We start from the raw sequence: 14,206 nt of genomic DNA, 5'->3' as shown, positions 1-14,206 counted from the left end.
CTACTATAAATGAGGAGAGACCTTGGAATATAGTAGTACAAGAGACAAAAGAGATAGGCTTATAACCAAGAATAGCTTACTATTTAAACTAAAACAACAACAACAGAGGATCTGGGGGTAGATTAGTTCTGTGCTGAGGGTATTAGGAAGGGAAAAAGAAGGGAGAGTAAAAGGAATACATCAGTGTCAAAAAGAGGAAGAAAAGAGTGGAACTCATTATTTCTCAATAGCAAGAACACGTATGAGAAGAGTATAGAGACACCAAGGAAGAAGTGACAGGAGCAGACATTAGATGGACCTCACTCTTGTCTGACACAGACAAAGGAAGGCTGAACACACACACATGGTTTAACATAGAAAAACATCAAACTCACTGTAAGAGGAAGAATAATACTGGGGAGAGAACCGCTACAAGCATAACAAACTTCATGATCTTGAAGAGGGATTAAAAGAGAGGAAAAAAAGAAAAGAATTGGAAACCCAGGGAATATCCATCAGTTGGGGAATGGCTGAACGAACTGTGGTATAGGAAGGTAATGGAATATTGTTGAGCCAGAAGAAACGACAAAAGACGTTTTCAGAGAATCCTGAGTAATTGAACTGATACAGAGTGAATTGAGCCAGAACAGGAAAACAGTTTCTATAAGGACAGCAACACTGTAAAGAAAAAATGGCTTTGAAAGACAACTCTGCTCCTGAAATGTAGCTGTTTCTCTAGGAGACTAATGATCTTACTTAACTCCTAATGGAGAGGCGATAGACTCAAAGTGCACGAAGACTTACATTTTAGGACATGGCCACTGTGTGGATTTGCTTTGCTCGGCTATATTTGTTTTTTGCAAGGATTTCCCCCCTTTCTTTTTCTTGGTTTTAATTGAAAGCGGGGTTGCAGGAACCTGAGGGAGGGTAGCAATAGTGATGTCAAAAATAGCCATTGAAACATTTTTTTAAATGCACAGGAGGGAATGGAAGAAATTCAAAAGGAAATAAACACAAACAGGACAGTTTTGAAAATAATGTGGGCAATTATTACATACTTTTTTTAAAAAAAAGGAAGTGGTAACAAAGAAAATTCATGTTTTCATATACAATCCTCTCTTTGTATTCTGTTGTGTTTATGGAAATATTCTTTTTTTTTTTTTAGTTTAAGTCCAGATTCTAAAAAAGTGAATCACACTTCTGATGTTTACTAGCTTGGTAACCTTGGGTAAGTTATTTAACCTTTCTGAGACTCAATTTCTTCATCTGTAAAATTAAAATAATAATACTTGAAGAACCTATCTCATAGGATTTTTTAGTATCAACTGAGACACTGTAATCACTTTGTAAAATTCAAAGGGTTGTATATGTCAGCTATTGTTATTATCACATCTGCAAGTTCTTTCTTTACCCTGGGATATAATTTGTTCTGGCGAGGAAATATGAACTCATTAGTGTTAGTTACTCTTTTATTATTTTCCTACCTATCTTATGTTTCAATTCTATCTTAATTATTTTCATTTTATTCTTCCTAGCCAATGAATCAAGAATGACAAGCTGTGCTTTGAGCAGCAGAGGGATCCAGGCCAAGGCCCTGGGGCCTAAGGCATGGTGGAGGTGGAAGAAATTATTTCATCATCAAGGGCCAAGCAAGCCAGGAAAGATCTGCCTAAGAGGATTTGCTTCTGGTGAACTAGCCAGAGAACATAGAGCATATGAAAGGGCAAAAAAGATCAACTTGGAGGGACAGAGGTTGGGGAGGCGGGGAATAAGATGGCCCCAAGCCAGGATGGGGGAAGTGCTCTGATCTGAAACCTATGGTAGAAGAGAGTTTGGGAGCTCATATAAGGAAGTTCCTTTTTCAGTATGAACAAAGATGGTTACTGGATTGTAAACTCCCCAAGGCTTGGAATTTCATCTAATCTAAACTGTATATATCCCCAGTATCTCATACAGCATTCTATATATTATAGGTGCTTAATTTTTTAACTTGAATTAAATGAAAGTACTTTCTCAGGCCATGGCCAATGAATAAGTCAGGGTCACTGTAGAATGACAGAGCTAGAAGGCTGAAGGATGAAAGGGTCTAAGATCTAGACTCCAACGTACCTAGGTGAGGGCTAGAGAAGTAACAACCAAGCCTGTTAAAATCACAGAAGAGAAATAGAATTCAGTTAATATCTAAACCAAAACAGTAGGTTAATGGAAGGCAGGTAAGAATAGGCTGAATATTCTGTATTTGGTACAGAAGAGAAGGATTAAACTTTAAGATTCTTTGCAACTTGTGAAATTGTTGCCCTTCTGATCTGTTTCTGTTCCACTTTCCTCTTCATATGTTTTCATTCAGCCACTTTGTTTTGCTAGCATCTAGCACAGTATCTTGTACATAGTACTTAATATCTACTTAATGTTTGTTGAACTAAACATAAGTCTTGGGAATTTCAGTCAAGCTTGTCCTTGAGGCCAAGAGCATCATGGGAAACATAATCTTTTCTTTGGGATAGGTACTTATATCCTTTCCTCCTTCCAATTAAAAAACAAATCTATCATCCCAACAAATCACACTGAGTGTCCATCTATAACGATACATCTGGATTGTAATTTCATATAGTGCATGGAACTCTTTGTGTGGAAATTCCTTTCCATATGAAGCATATCAACAACTGTAGTTTACAATATTAGAGGGTTAACTGGGATATTAGACATTAGGTGATTTGCCCATGCCCCCAGAGCTAGTATGTGTCAGAGGTAGAATTTCAACCTAAGTCTTCTTGTCTCCAAGCTAAACATTCTGTCTAGTTGTTATCCTACCTCTTGGCCATAGATACATATGAAACAGACAGTAATTCACATATAGTTTACATATAGGCAATTTTCCCAGAAGCATAGATAACCTGTATGTTGAGTTGTTTTTAGTTGTGTCCAACTCTTCATGACTCCATTTCAGGTTTCCTCAGCAAAGATACTGGAATTATTTGCCATTTCCTTCATTTTACAGATGAGGAAACTTAGGCAGAGTTAAATGACTTGCCCAGGGTCACACAGCTATTAAGTGCCTGAAGCCAGATTTGAACTCAGCTGCCCTTACAGGTGTAAAATTCATAACATTATATTTAGAGAGGCATACACTTGATCAAATATATATATCCCTTATAAATGCATAATATACAGCAACATAAGACAGAGTTGCACACAGTAGACCAAAGGAACCACATGGACATATATCATATACGCTATTATACACTGGATTTTCATACAAGGTGTATATTATATATACTCCACTGAATGGTACCATCTAGGTATGTGTATTCCATTTTGATAAGTATTATTTATTAAATGTCCACCATCTTCAAGCCACTGTACTAGGTGCTGAGAAAGGGGAAGAGAAAGGTTTTGTAGCTCTTGTGCCAAGCTGTTAATTGCCTTTCTAGTTCTTTCTTCCATAGCTCACTGTGTTTTTTTTTCTTGGATTTCCACATCTGGATATGGTCTGGTGCTTTTTCTAGATCTGTTTGGAGGCATCTGGGCAGGAGGTGGGGGAAGAGTAAGGGGGGAAGAAGCATCCTGTACTTCTTCCTGCTACTTCTGCCATCTTGAATCCACTCTAGACACTATTTTCCAAAAGAAAATCTTGAACACATGTTTATTACCAGGGATATTGCCTTAGTATATATACATTTATACTTCCCTGTCTCGAAATGAGGATTTCCTGAGAAAATCCAACATGTGTGGCTGATGTAGCCATGGAGAATCCCCAGTCTGCTTAAGCAGTCTGTCTGTGAATTTCTCCAGGTCTGTCCCATTGACTGCCCAACTGTGGACAAGACTGTCTCTAGAATAAGAAGGCAGATATTATGCTGTATCTGGCTACACTGGTAGATTAGTATGATCTTGGAATCAAACTGGTATAATAACAATACCAAAAATATTTCTGTAGCATTTTCAGGTTTACGCAAAGCTTTACCTAAGTCTTCTCATTTGCTGCTCACACAGCCCTATGAAGTAGGTAGTATAATATTATTATGCCCATTTTGAAGATGAGTAAACTCAGGCTCACAGGGGTTAAGTGGATTTTCTAGGATTGTATAAGCAATAAGTACCAGAAGAAGGATTGGAACCCAAGTCTCTTCCTAATACCGAGTCCAGCATTCCTTCTGCAATAATGCACTGCCTCTCACAGTACTGTAGAGAAAGCAATCATAATTAACACAGGTGAGGGGTGGAGAGGCAGCGATTTGGTTGCTGCTGCTGCTACAAGAATTCAGGATAAAGGTCACTAGTTCTACTTTGCCCCTCTGGTATTATTCAGGAAAGTACCAGAATAATATACAGAGATTGAGTGCAAGCTACTAGGGGCATGATGAGAATTGAAAGGAATTTACCAAATCCCAGGAAAACATCAAGGGGAATCAAGGAAGCACAGGCTCATCTAGACAGAACCTTAACAATTCAACTCCTTCATTTTTTAGATGAGGAAGCAGAATCAGCTGAAAAGACTGATTTGGTCTGAGAGATTCTTGCTGTGCTGGCTAGGTGAGGCTGTGAGTCTAACTCACAAAACAGCTTGAATAACCCTTAAGACTGCAGGCTAACTCACCAAGGAGCTGTCAACATGTTGCTCTTCTAGACAGAGGCTGGCTAGCAGCTGCAATTCAGCTAGCCCAGCAAGAGTTCCTATTTTGTAATATTAGAAGGACAACAGTGAAGCTGAGGACATTTGTCCTTCATTGCTACTAACAGATCAGAATCACTGTTCCATCTCTACCCTTTGCATAAATGCACACTTATTCTCTGCCTTTTGCTCCTCCCGCAGAATCGGCATTTGACTGTGTGGCTCTAGGTATGTTTGCTTTCATAATCGTGCAATTTAGGTTTCACTTTCTTTGAGGGAAAGTACCAGACTTGGGGAAAACAAAACACAACACAACACAACACAAACCTCTATCTCAGACTGAGGTGAACATCTATAGAACAAGGCTATTGTGTCATTTTGCTGGATAACACTGTTATTGCTTTCTTTTTCCTCACCTCATTGCTTAACCTGGACTCCAAAGTCAAAAAGTTAAGGTTATCACAACAAGCTACTACGCAAATAACCAATAGCCCTCTGGAAGCAGTCTCAAGAAGGAGGGGTCAGACCCATGACAAGGCATTTTCTCTCCGTTTCATATCAGCACTTCCTTTTGGCTTCCACTAAGGTACAGGGTGCCCCCTGGTGGCCCCTCCTGTTCAGCTTCTTTTTCCATTAGATTGGAAGCAACTTGAGGACAAGGACTGTCTTCTTATTTATATCCTCAGTGCTTAGTCCAAAGCCTGGCACATAATGGGCACTTAATAAATGCTTATTGAATTAAAGCAGACTTACGTGATGAGATTTTAGTGGTGGGGGAAATCTGCCTATGAAACACCTCCCTCACCTGACTCACCATCGTTGGGAATTCCACAATTATAGATTTATCCTCTGGGCTTTATTGTTATTGTCGAGTGGTTTCAGTTGTGTCTGACTTGTTGTGACCCAATTGGGGTTTTCTTGGTAAGACATTAGAGTGGTTTTCTATTCCCTTCTCCAGCTCATTTTATAGATGAGGAAATTGACGCAAACAGGGTTAAGTGACTTGCCCATGGTTACATAGCTAGTAAGTGTCTGAGGCTGGATTTGAACTCAGGTCCTCCTGACTTCAGGGCCAGAGGCCTGTCTCCCGTGCCACCTAGCTGCCCACTACATACACAGTAAGTGCTTAAAATAAATAAATGGTTGTTGAATGAATGGTTTGTGGACTTCCTATGGAAAATCTGAAGTTCTAAGATGACTTCCCTATGCCACTATGTTTTTACATCTCTTCTCCCAACTATGAGTAGACTTGATTTTGTAAGGCAAACCAGTTTGAAAAAGAACATAAGAAAAATAATATAATTAAGGTCAGTTTTCTTAAGAAAAGTCATAGAATGATAATTTCCAAATACTCAAGTCTGTTTTGGAATATCAGGGCCCCAGCTGTCTTCTATGGTGAATGGAAAACTGAGTGACTCAGCTACTTAGGATAGCACCTTTACTATGTGCTGGCTGATTCAGTGTGGCAGTGGGAGCAAATCCCTTTAAGGCTTTCTTCCTGGAGCTCCCAGCCACTTCCTGACTCTCAAGCAAAGGTCAACTGATAGACTCCCTAAAGCTCTCTTCTGCATCCAGCTGGGTTCCTGAAGATTAATTCTTAGACCTTTCTGATCTGAAATGCCCGCATATGAGGCCAAAGGAACGTGCAGGCAGAATGCACCTAATTGTGTTAGCTTTTATTAATTTCACTTTATGTACTTGAGAGTTAAGACCTCCTCAGTAGGCTATGCAAATTTATGCAAAAGAGCAGGTGGACCCATGAGTCCCAGAAGTCCCCCCACCCCCACCCCTCTCCTTCACAAATACAACATTGTTCTAATTCCCCATTGGACTCTTCAGTGAGATTTCTCTCTACACAGGAAACGTGCTCTCCTCTGCAGGCCTGTGCAGAATGTGCATTCTATCTAATTAGCAGAGACAGCTGAGGTTACAGGCAGATGGAAACTGAAGAATTTGAACAGACTTGCTGAGGTAAATGGGTCTGCGTGGCTAACTTCACTAAGCCAGGACCCCTTCCTAGCAAAGGAGTTTTACAAAAGTGAGGCTGAAAATGAACTGGAGAGAAGGATAATTTGGAGGGGAAGGAGGGAGGGATTGTTTTCTAAAGCACTTGACTCACCCCCATCCCTAAGGGAGCTTAGGTCAGATTGTGGTGGCAGCCACAGTTCTGAGGGCTTCCTGCTGGTGGACCTTCTTAGGATGAACCAAGTGCTTAACAGCTGGTTGGCTCCCACACTGAAGCATGGCCTCCTCATCTGACTTGGCTGGGGAAACCCCCTTCTAGGACATGTGCCATGTCTGCAGCAGTCATGAAAGAGTGTATTCAGCTTTGAAGTCCCAGCACCTGCCGGCTGAGGTCAATTTAAAAAGTGGTAAACAATGCTCTTTTTACATACCTTGATGATCTTGTCAGGAGGTGGATTTAACCAAATGGAAGTGATTTCTTAATTTAAAAATTTTTTTATATATCTTTTTTCACTGGGGCAATTTTCTGTTATTTCCCTTTCCCATAGACACTTCTTTTCTCACAGTGGATAGAGCACCGGCCCTGGAGTTGGGAGGGCCTGAGTTCAAATCCAGCCTAAGGCACTTTACACTTACTAGCTGTGTGACCCTGGGCAGGTCACTTAATCCCATTGCCTTGCCAAAAAAAGAAAAAGAAGAAATTTCCTTTCTTTTTTTTAAAAAATTATTACATTTGTTTATTTTTAGTTCTAAATATTCACTTTTTTTTGTGAGGCAACTGGGGTTAAGTGACTTGCCCAGAGTCACATAGCTAGTAAATGTTATGTGTCTGAGGCCTAATTTGAACTCAGGTCCTCTTGACTCCAAAGCTGGTACTCTATCCACTGCGCCACCTAGCTGCCCCTCAATATTCACTTTCATAAGATTTTGTGTTCTGAATTTTCCCTCTCCACTCCCCAAGATGGCATGCAATCTGATATAGGCTATACATGTATAGTCATATTAAACACATTTCCACATTAGTCACATTTTAAAAGAAGAATCAGAACAAAAGGGAAAAACCATGAGAAAGGAAAAAACCAAAAAAAGAGAGAAAATAGCATGCTTCAATCTGCATTCAGACTCCATAGTTCTTTCTCTGGACGTGGGTAGCATTTTCCATCATGAGTCTTTTGGAATTGTCTTAGAACATTGCATTGCTGGAAAGAGCTAAGTCTATCAAAGTGGGTCAATGCACCATGTTGCTGTTATTATGTATAATGCTCACCTGGTTTTGCTCACTTCACTCAGCATCAGTTCAGGTAAGTCTTTGTGTGTGTGTGTGTGTGTGTGTGTGTGTGTGTGTGTGTGTGTTTGGAGGGGGGGGCAATTGGAATTAAGTGACTGGCCCAGTGTCACACAACTATCGACTGTTATGTGTCTGAGGCCTGATTTGAATTCAAGTCCTTTTGACTTCAGGGCCGGTGTTCTATCCACTGCACCACCTAGCTGCCTGGGTTCGTGTAAGTCTTTCCAGGTTTTTCTGAAATCTGCCTGGTCATCGTTTCTTATGGAACAATAGTATTCCACTAATTTCATATACCACAACTTGTTCAGCCATTCCCCAATTGATGGGCATCCCCTCAATTTCCAATTCTTGGCCACCACAAAAAGAGCTGCTATAAATATTTTTGTACATGTGGTTTCTCTTCCTTTTTTTATGATCTCTTTGGGGAAAGACCTAATAGTGCTATTGCCAGATCAAAAGGTATGCAGTTTTTATAGCCCTTTGGGCATAGCTCCAAATTGCTCTCCAGAATGGTTGGATCAGTTCACAACTCCACCAACAATGCATTAGTGTTCCAATTTTCCCACATCTTCTCCAACATTTATCATTTTCCTGAAGAAACTTCCTTTCTAACAAAGAAAAAAGTTAAGTAAAACTGAGCATTTTTATAGCATCTATAGCATTCCACATATATAGTCTCTCACCTCTATAGAGAGAATGGAAATGTTTTTTTTTTCCTTCATTCACTGGGACCAAGAATGGCCATTGCATTTAATTTGAGTTCAGTTGTCTTTTAGTGTTATTTATAGTATTGGAGGCACTGTATATATTATTCTCTTGGTATTACTTTCTTTAGCCCACATACCCAAATGGGATTGCTTTTCTCATGCCCTTGATAATGACCTTGAAGTTAGATATTTTTTCAGGGTCACCTGTAAAGCTGAGATACAGGGCTAGCCCTATGCATAGGCAGAGGAGAAAGCTGTGTTTGTGGTGTGAGCAGAGAGGCCCCTAAAGGCCTTTTTTTGGTCGTCGTTTTTTTTGCCACTCCAAAAGTTTCTGGTGTACTAGCCTACCATAGTGGTCAAAATCTCCATCACTAATCATTTCCTCCATGGAGCTCTAGAATAACCTGGGGTTGGGAGTGGAGTTCAGTAGAAGGCCATTTGTTATGTGGGTTCAGTGAGGAGGTACAGCCTGAAGGAGACAAAAGAAGATGCCATGACAAGTTCCCATTAAGGAACTATTGAGCAGGGGGTGGGAAGGGAAAAGAATAAGCTTATTAAGGCCTAGTATGTGCCAGGTACTGTGCAAAGTGCTTTACAAATAGAATATCATTTGATTGCATTTGGTATCACAGGGAGCGTGACTTTTACAGTAGCATTGCTCATCTTTAATTTTATCACCTGGATTCCTATTAGATGACAGAGTTTCTTCAAGCTCACTTCTGAAATCTGATGACTTTCCTTTCTTCCTTCCTTCCTCTCTCCCTCTTTCTTTCTCTCTTTTTCTCTCCCTCTAGGGAAGCTAAATATCTCCTTCTCCTTCTCTTCCTCTTCCCCCTCCCTACTCCGGATTTAACACAAGAAGAATGTTCTGAAGACACAAAGTTTACATGACTGCCCCCGAAATCCTAGATGAAACCAAATTCTCAAATTTCTGCTTAGCTTCTACTTATTGTCATTGTCTCATAAGTAACTGGGGTGGGGTGTCCATAAGTAACTTGGACATCCTCAAATGGATTGATGCCATAGCATCCAGGTGGGCCCAACACACTCATTCTTTTGGCTCTGATTCTAAAATGTATTATCGATCAATAAATGTATCATCAGAGAATATCCTTTCTTACTGACACAGTGCCAAAGAGAACCCATCCTTGGGGTAGAGAAGAAATCAGAGTCATGCCTAATGTCTAGGCCTCCCATTCCTTCCCAGTCCAGGACAGTTATTTCATAGGTGTAGATTGAACCTATGAACAACTCACCGTTAACTTATAGTCTTGGAGAGGTGCTAGGGAATACTGCAGCTGCTGTGAATGAGAGGCAGAACTTGAATCCAGGTCCTTCCTACTCTAAGGCTGGCCCTCTAGCTATTGCTTCTCCAAACCTCCCAAAAGTTTCATTGGTTTTTGTATCAATGTTGTTTCCCTTGTTTTACTTCCACATAAAATAAATTCACAACATTTTCTTTTCAGTTCCTTAGCACTTTTCCTCTGTTCATATATCAATTAATTATTTCAACAGCTAATTATGGACTTTCCTTGTGCTTTGGGGGGGTGGAGACACATTTTTGACTGTGCTCATTTATTTTTGGACTTCAGCTACTAAAAATAAAGCAAACTGATTTACACTAGCACAAAGCCAGATAAGATATTTCAGGAGTGTGTCAGAGTCTGCTGTATCTAAAGGCCTTTTGGGGCTTCTGTTAATCTTTGCCTGGTTCAGCTACTTGTGAACTGTGACCTTGGGCAAGTCAGTTAAACTCACTGACCTTTAGTTTTCTCTTCTGTAAAATGGGGATAATAAGAATAATGACTGTAGCTGTTGTGAGGATGCAGAGATAATGTATGTAATATGCTCTGCAAACCTAGGCATGCGATGTAACTGTCAGCAATCGCTGCTAGTCTAACAATGACGTTATTTAACACTGAAATTTCAACAGAGAAAGAAGGAGAGACAGAAAGATAGAGAAGACAGAGAGAGGAAGAGACAGAGAAAGAGGGGAGGGAGAGACAACAGAGAGGAATATGGGAGTGGGGAGGGAGGGAGAAAGAGAGAGAGAAGGTAGAGGAGGGAAGGAGGAAGAGGGAGAGTGAGAGAGAGAGAGAGAGAGAGAAGACCTGGGAAGAGTGGGAAGGAAATGAAGTAATAGCTCTCTTCTCTTCAAGAATTTGAAAGGCTGCCATGTATTCTACTTGGCCCCAGACATCATAACTAGAAGCAATGGATGAATATTATAGATTTAGGTTCAATACAAAGAAAAATTTCCTTGTGATTAGATTGTTCTGAGACTCTGATGGGCTGCTTCGGCAAGTAGTGGGTTTCCCCTCACTAAGATCTAAGGCAAAGAAAGACTGGATGAACACTAATAAATGATTTTTGTTCAGGTATAAGTTGAATTGAAGGGCTTTTGAGGCCCCTTCCAACTCTGGGATTTTTGTGATTATGTCTTTTCCTTGTTCAGAGGATCCTAAGTTTAAAACTAAGACAGTCAGGTTGTTTAGTAGACAGAATACCTTCCCTGAAATCATGAAGACTCATCTTCCTGAGTTCAATTCTGGCCCCAGAGATTTAACTAGGTATGTGTTCCTGGTCAAATCACTTAACCCTATTTACCTGACTTTCCTCATCTGTAAAATGAGCTGGAGAAGGAAATGGCAAAACACGCCAGTAGCTTTGCCAAGAAAACCCCCAAAATGGGGTCACAAAGAGTTGAACGTGACTAAAATGACCAAACAAAGAAAATTTTTAAAGCCACAAGGGACTTTAGGGGTCATCTAGTTGAATTTTCTCATTTTGTAGATGAGGAGACTGAAAGTAAGAGCAGCTAGGTAACTTGTCCCAGGACACCTAGTTAGTAAGTGGCAGAACCAGCATTTGACCCCTGTTATGTGCCTCTGAATCAACCACAGTTGCTGTTGGTGTTACACAGCTGTTTAACCTGGCTTGTTCCATTCTACCTTTGTTTCCCTGATTTTTCACTAACTTCTGGGCTTTTTGAACCTCAAACTTATTTTGTGTGATTCTGGTTTGTCTACTTGGTCTCTAATCCAATACAGGCATGATCTTGGCTCTTCATGTATGTGCCTGTTTTCCCAGTCATGGGATCAAAAATTTAGAGTTGGGAGTGACCTGAGGTCATATTATCCAAATCTTTCATCTCACAGATGAGAGGAGAAATGACTTACCCCAGGTCGTACAGGGAGTAAATAGCAGATTCAAACTCAAGTTCGTGGGCTCCAAAACCAACACTCTTCCCAACGTGCCATGTATGAATCTAAGTGCCTTTGATCTGCTCCCGCCTATTCCATCGTACAAAGTATCCAAGTATTCCAAGGAGGAAGACTTCTGTTCAACTTCACTCCAAACTAAAGGACATGCCACTGTGCTGAGCATTTCAGCCTAACAGAAAGAAGGCACATGGTTTTTGTCCTCAGGGAGCTCATTATTTTAAACCAGCTTCAGCTGTCCACACTAACCACTATTACTGAGGCTGTCCATATAGTTAGTGATAGATCCACTACTGCAGACCTGTACCACCTATAATGTTTGATTAAATTTATCATCTGTGGTCTATCTACATAGCAGATAACCAGGAGCCTTATGTATGTAGCTCTTATATGAGCTCTTGGGGTTCTTATCCCAACCTTCACTCTCCTTGACAAGTCAGGTCCCCCAGAAGGCTGCTGACCACAAGGTCCCTTCAGGGTTCTAGGCTATCCCAGAGGGTTTAGGGGTATCCTTCTCTGATGGTATTGGCTTAAGCTCTCTTTCTGCTGTGTTCTTCCCAATGGTAATCACCCTTTATTAGCATCCCAGTGTCATTTAACCAATTAACATCCATTTAGCTTTTACAAAGTGATATTTACTGAGAAGTTAGAGTAAATCAACACCTGGAGGCACAATCTCCTTCATACCACTCCAGTCCCTAGGAGAGTAGGCTCAAATTTAAAACAGTTGCTACAAAGCATTCACCGCTACCAAATTCCCTTCTGATTGCAGTATAAATGAGGGATGATTCACTTCTTCCTGGCTGCTTTCAATCTACTGTTACAGTGGATCAAACAGGGCACTCAAGCATTTATTCCTCAATGGGTTGGGATGACCACACACTCTGCCACAGATACCCATCCCTGGATCCCTGGTGCTCTCATGACCTTTTGAAGCTTTCAGGGTCACACCTAGTCTGTTCTATCTCTAATACCTTTTTGCCTAAGGCAGGAGAGAATATATATACATCAGGGACAGAAGCAATAGCAGGGCCACATGCCCTTGGCTTCCTGTTGACATTGGTAGGAAGTATAGGACATTTGTATTAGCAGCAACTGCCTCCTGATTCAGATGTAACCAGGTAAGGAAAAGAACAATGCCAAGTCATTAGTGCTTTTTGTGTGAAGGTTCAGTTTCAGCTCAGAAGCAAATCAAAAGGCCATTTCTTCACCATACAATTGGCAGATCAGATAGAGACACAGAACACCCATATATGCTCTAAAGTGCAGAACTGGGTCCCTCAATTCCTCATCATAAGGCACTTTCAGAAATAGGCTTGTCAGTCTTTCAGGACTGAGCCCTCATTGGCCAATCCCCCATTATACTTGGCTATTCCAATAGTGCTGCCTTTAAGTCAATATGACAAAAATCTAACCATAATGGTTCTGCTACTGTGAGTGTAGAAACAGTCTCCAAAAGGATCTTTAGAAAAAGTATTTAGAAAAAGGGTATATCCAGGCATCCCTGGGAAGAAACCTAGTGCTGGCCTGCTGGCCTGCTTCATACTGGCCAATTTGTAACTTAGTCCCTAGTAAAATAAACAAGATTGACATCAAATTGGGTTTGGAATTACTTCAAGTAATGATTCTTAGAGGAATCTTCACAATATCATTCTAGCCAATATTCTGGCAAACAAACACTAAAATCCCTTCTCATTCTCCTTTCTTCCTCTTTGTCCCTCAACCCTTCACTAATTTCCCAATAATTCTGCTTAGTTAGTGACTGACTGTTTTGGAGTTTTGTATTCACCAAATTCATCTTTCTTGTGTCTCAGTGATGACCTCCAGAGAAATCAATTGGAACATAATATAGTACTGTTATCACTCCATCTTGGGTACCCATAGCTGTGAAAAGCATCATTGGATCCTTGCTATAAATCTGTGCTTTAGAACAGAACATAATGCTGTGGTTGATATGCCCATACAGAATTTTTGGAGGCAGTTTGGCATACTGGAAAGAGAATTACATTTAATCAAACAAGGGATATAGAAAACTACAAAATATGAGAGACGATTTTGATGACATAAGATTTTAAAAGCTTTTGCATGAACATATTATCTAGAATGTTATAATGAAAAGAAAAATTGTCTTTTATCTTTGATAAAAGATCATTTTGCTATTAGGGAAAATGTCTTTGATAAAACCTTACTTGCCTTTAGATCCCTATATATTTTTGATATATAGGTGTTTATATATCTGAATTGATACAAATATGGTTAAGCCATTCTGTACTAATTAATTGATCAAATCTGTCTTCAAAACTCTATTCAGTTCATTGATGTCACCCAAATTATTAACAATCAGGGAGACAGAGAACTAACTTGAAATGGAGGAAGGGGAAGGCACTGCCAACGACTGCCAATAACCCTAATGAGAACATCCACTTATCTCTTC

At 40.2% G+C, this 14,206-nt stretch overlaps 1 long non-coding RNA gene across 1 annotated transcript; it reads left to right on the top strand.

Moving 5' to 3' along the window:
• The first annotated feature begins 1,142 nt into the window (after positions 1 to 1,142).
• LOC144454476 (uncharacterized) lies at positions 1,143 to 2,269 on the top strand. Its single transcript, XR_013482895.1, has 2 exons — positions 1,143 to 1,207; positions 1,515 to 2,269. It is a non-coding gene; the product is annotated as an uncharacterized LOC144454476 (long non-coding RNA).
• The last annotated feature ends 11,937 nt before the right edge of the window (positions 2,270 to 14,206 follow it).

The sequence above is a fragment of the Phascolarctos cinereus genome, unplaced genomic scaffold (assembly GCF_003287225.1).
Source record: "Phascolarctos cinereus isolate Bilbo 61053 unplaced genomic scaffold, phaCin_HiC Scaffold_726;HRSCAF=1367, whole genome shotgun sequence".
Lineage (NCBI taxonomy): Eukaryota > Metazoa > Chordata > Mammalia > Diprotodontia > Phascolarctidae > Phascolarctos > Phascolarctos cinereus.
Note: the sequence above shows the minus strand (reverse complement) of the source record. Positions and strands in the feature narration are given on the sequence as shown.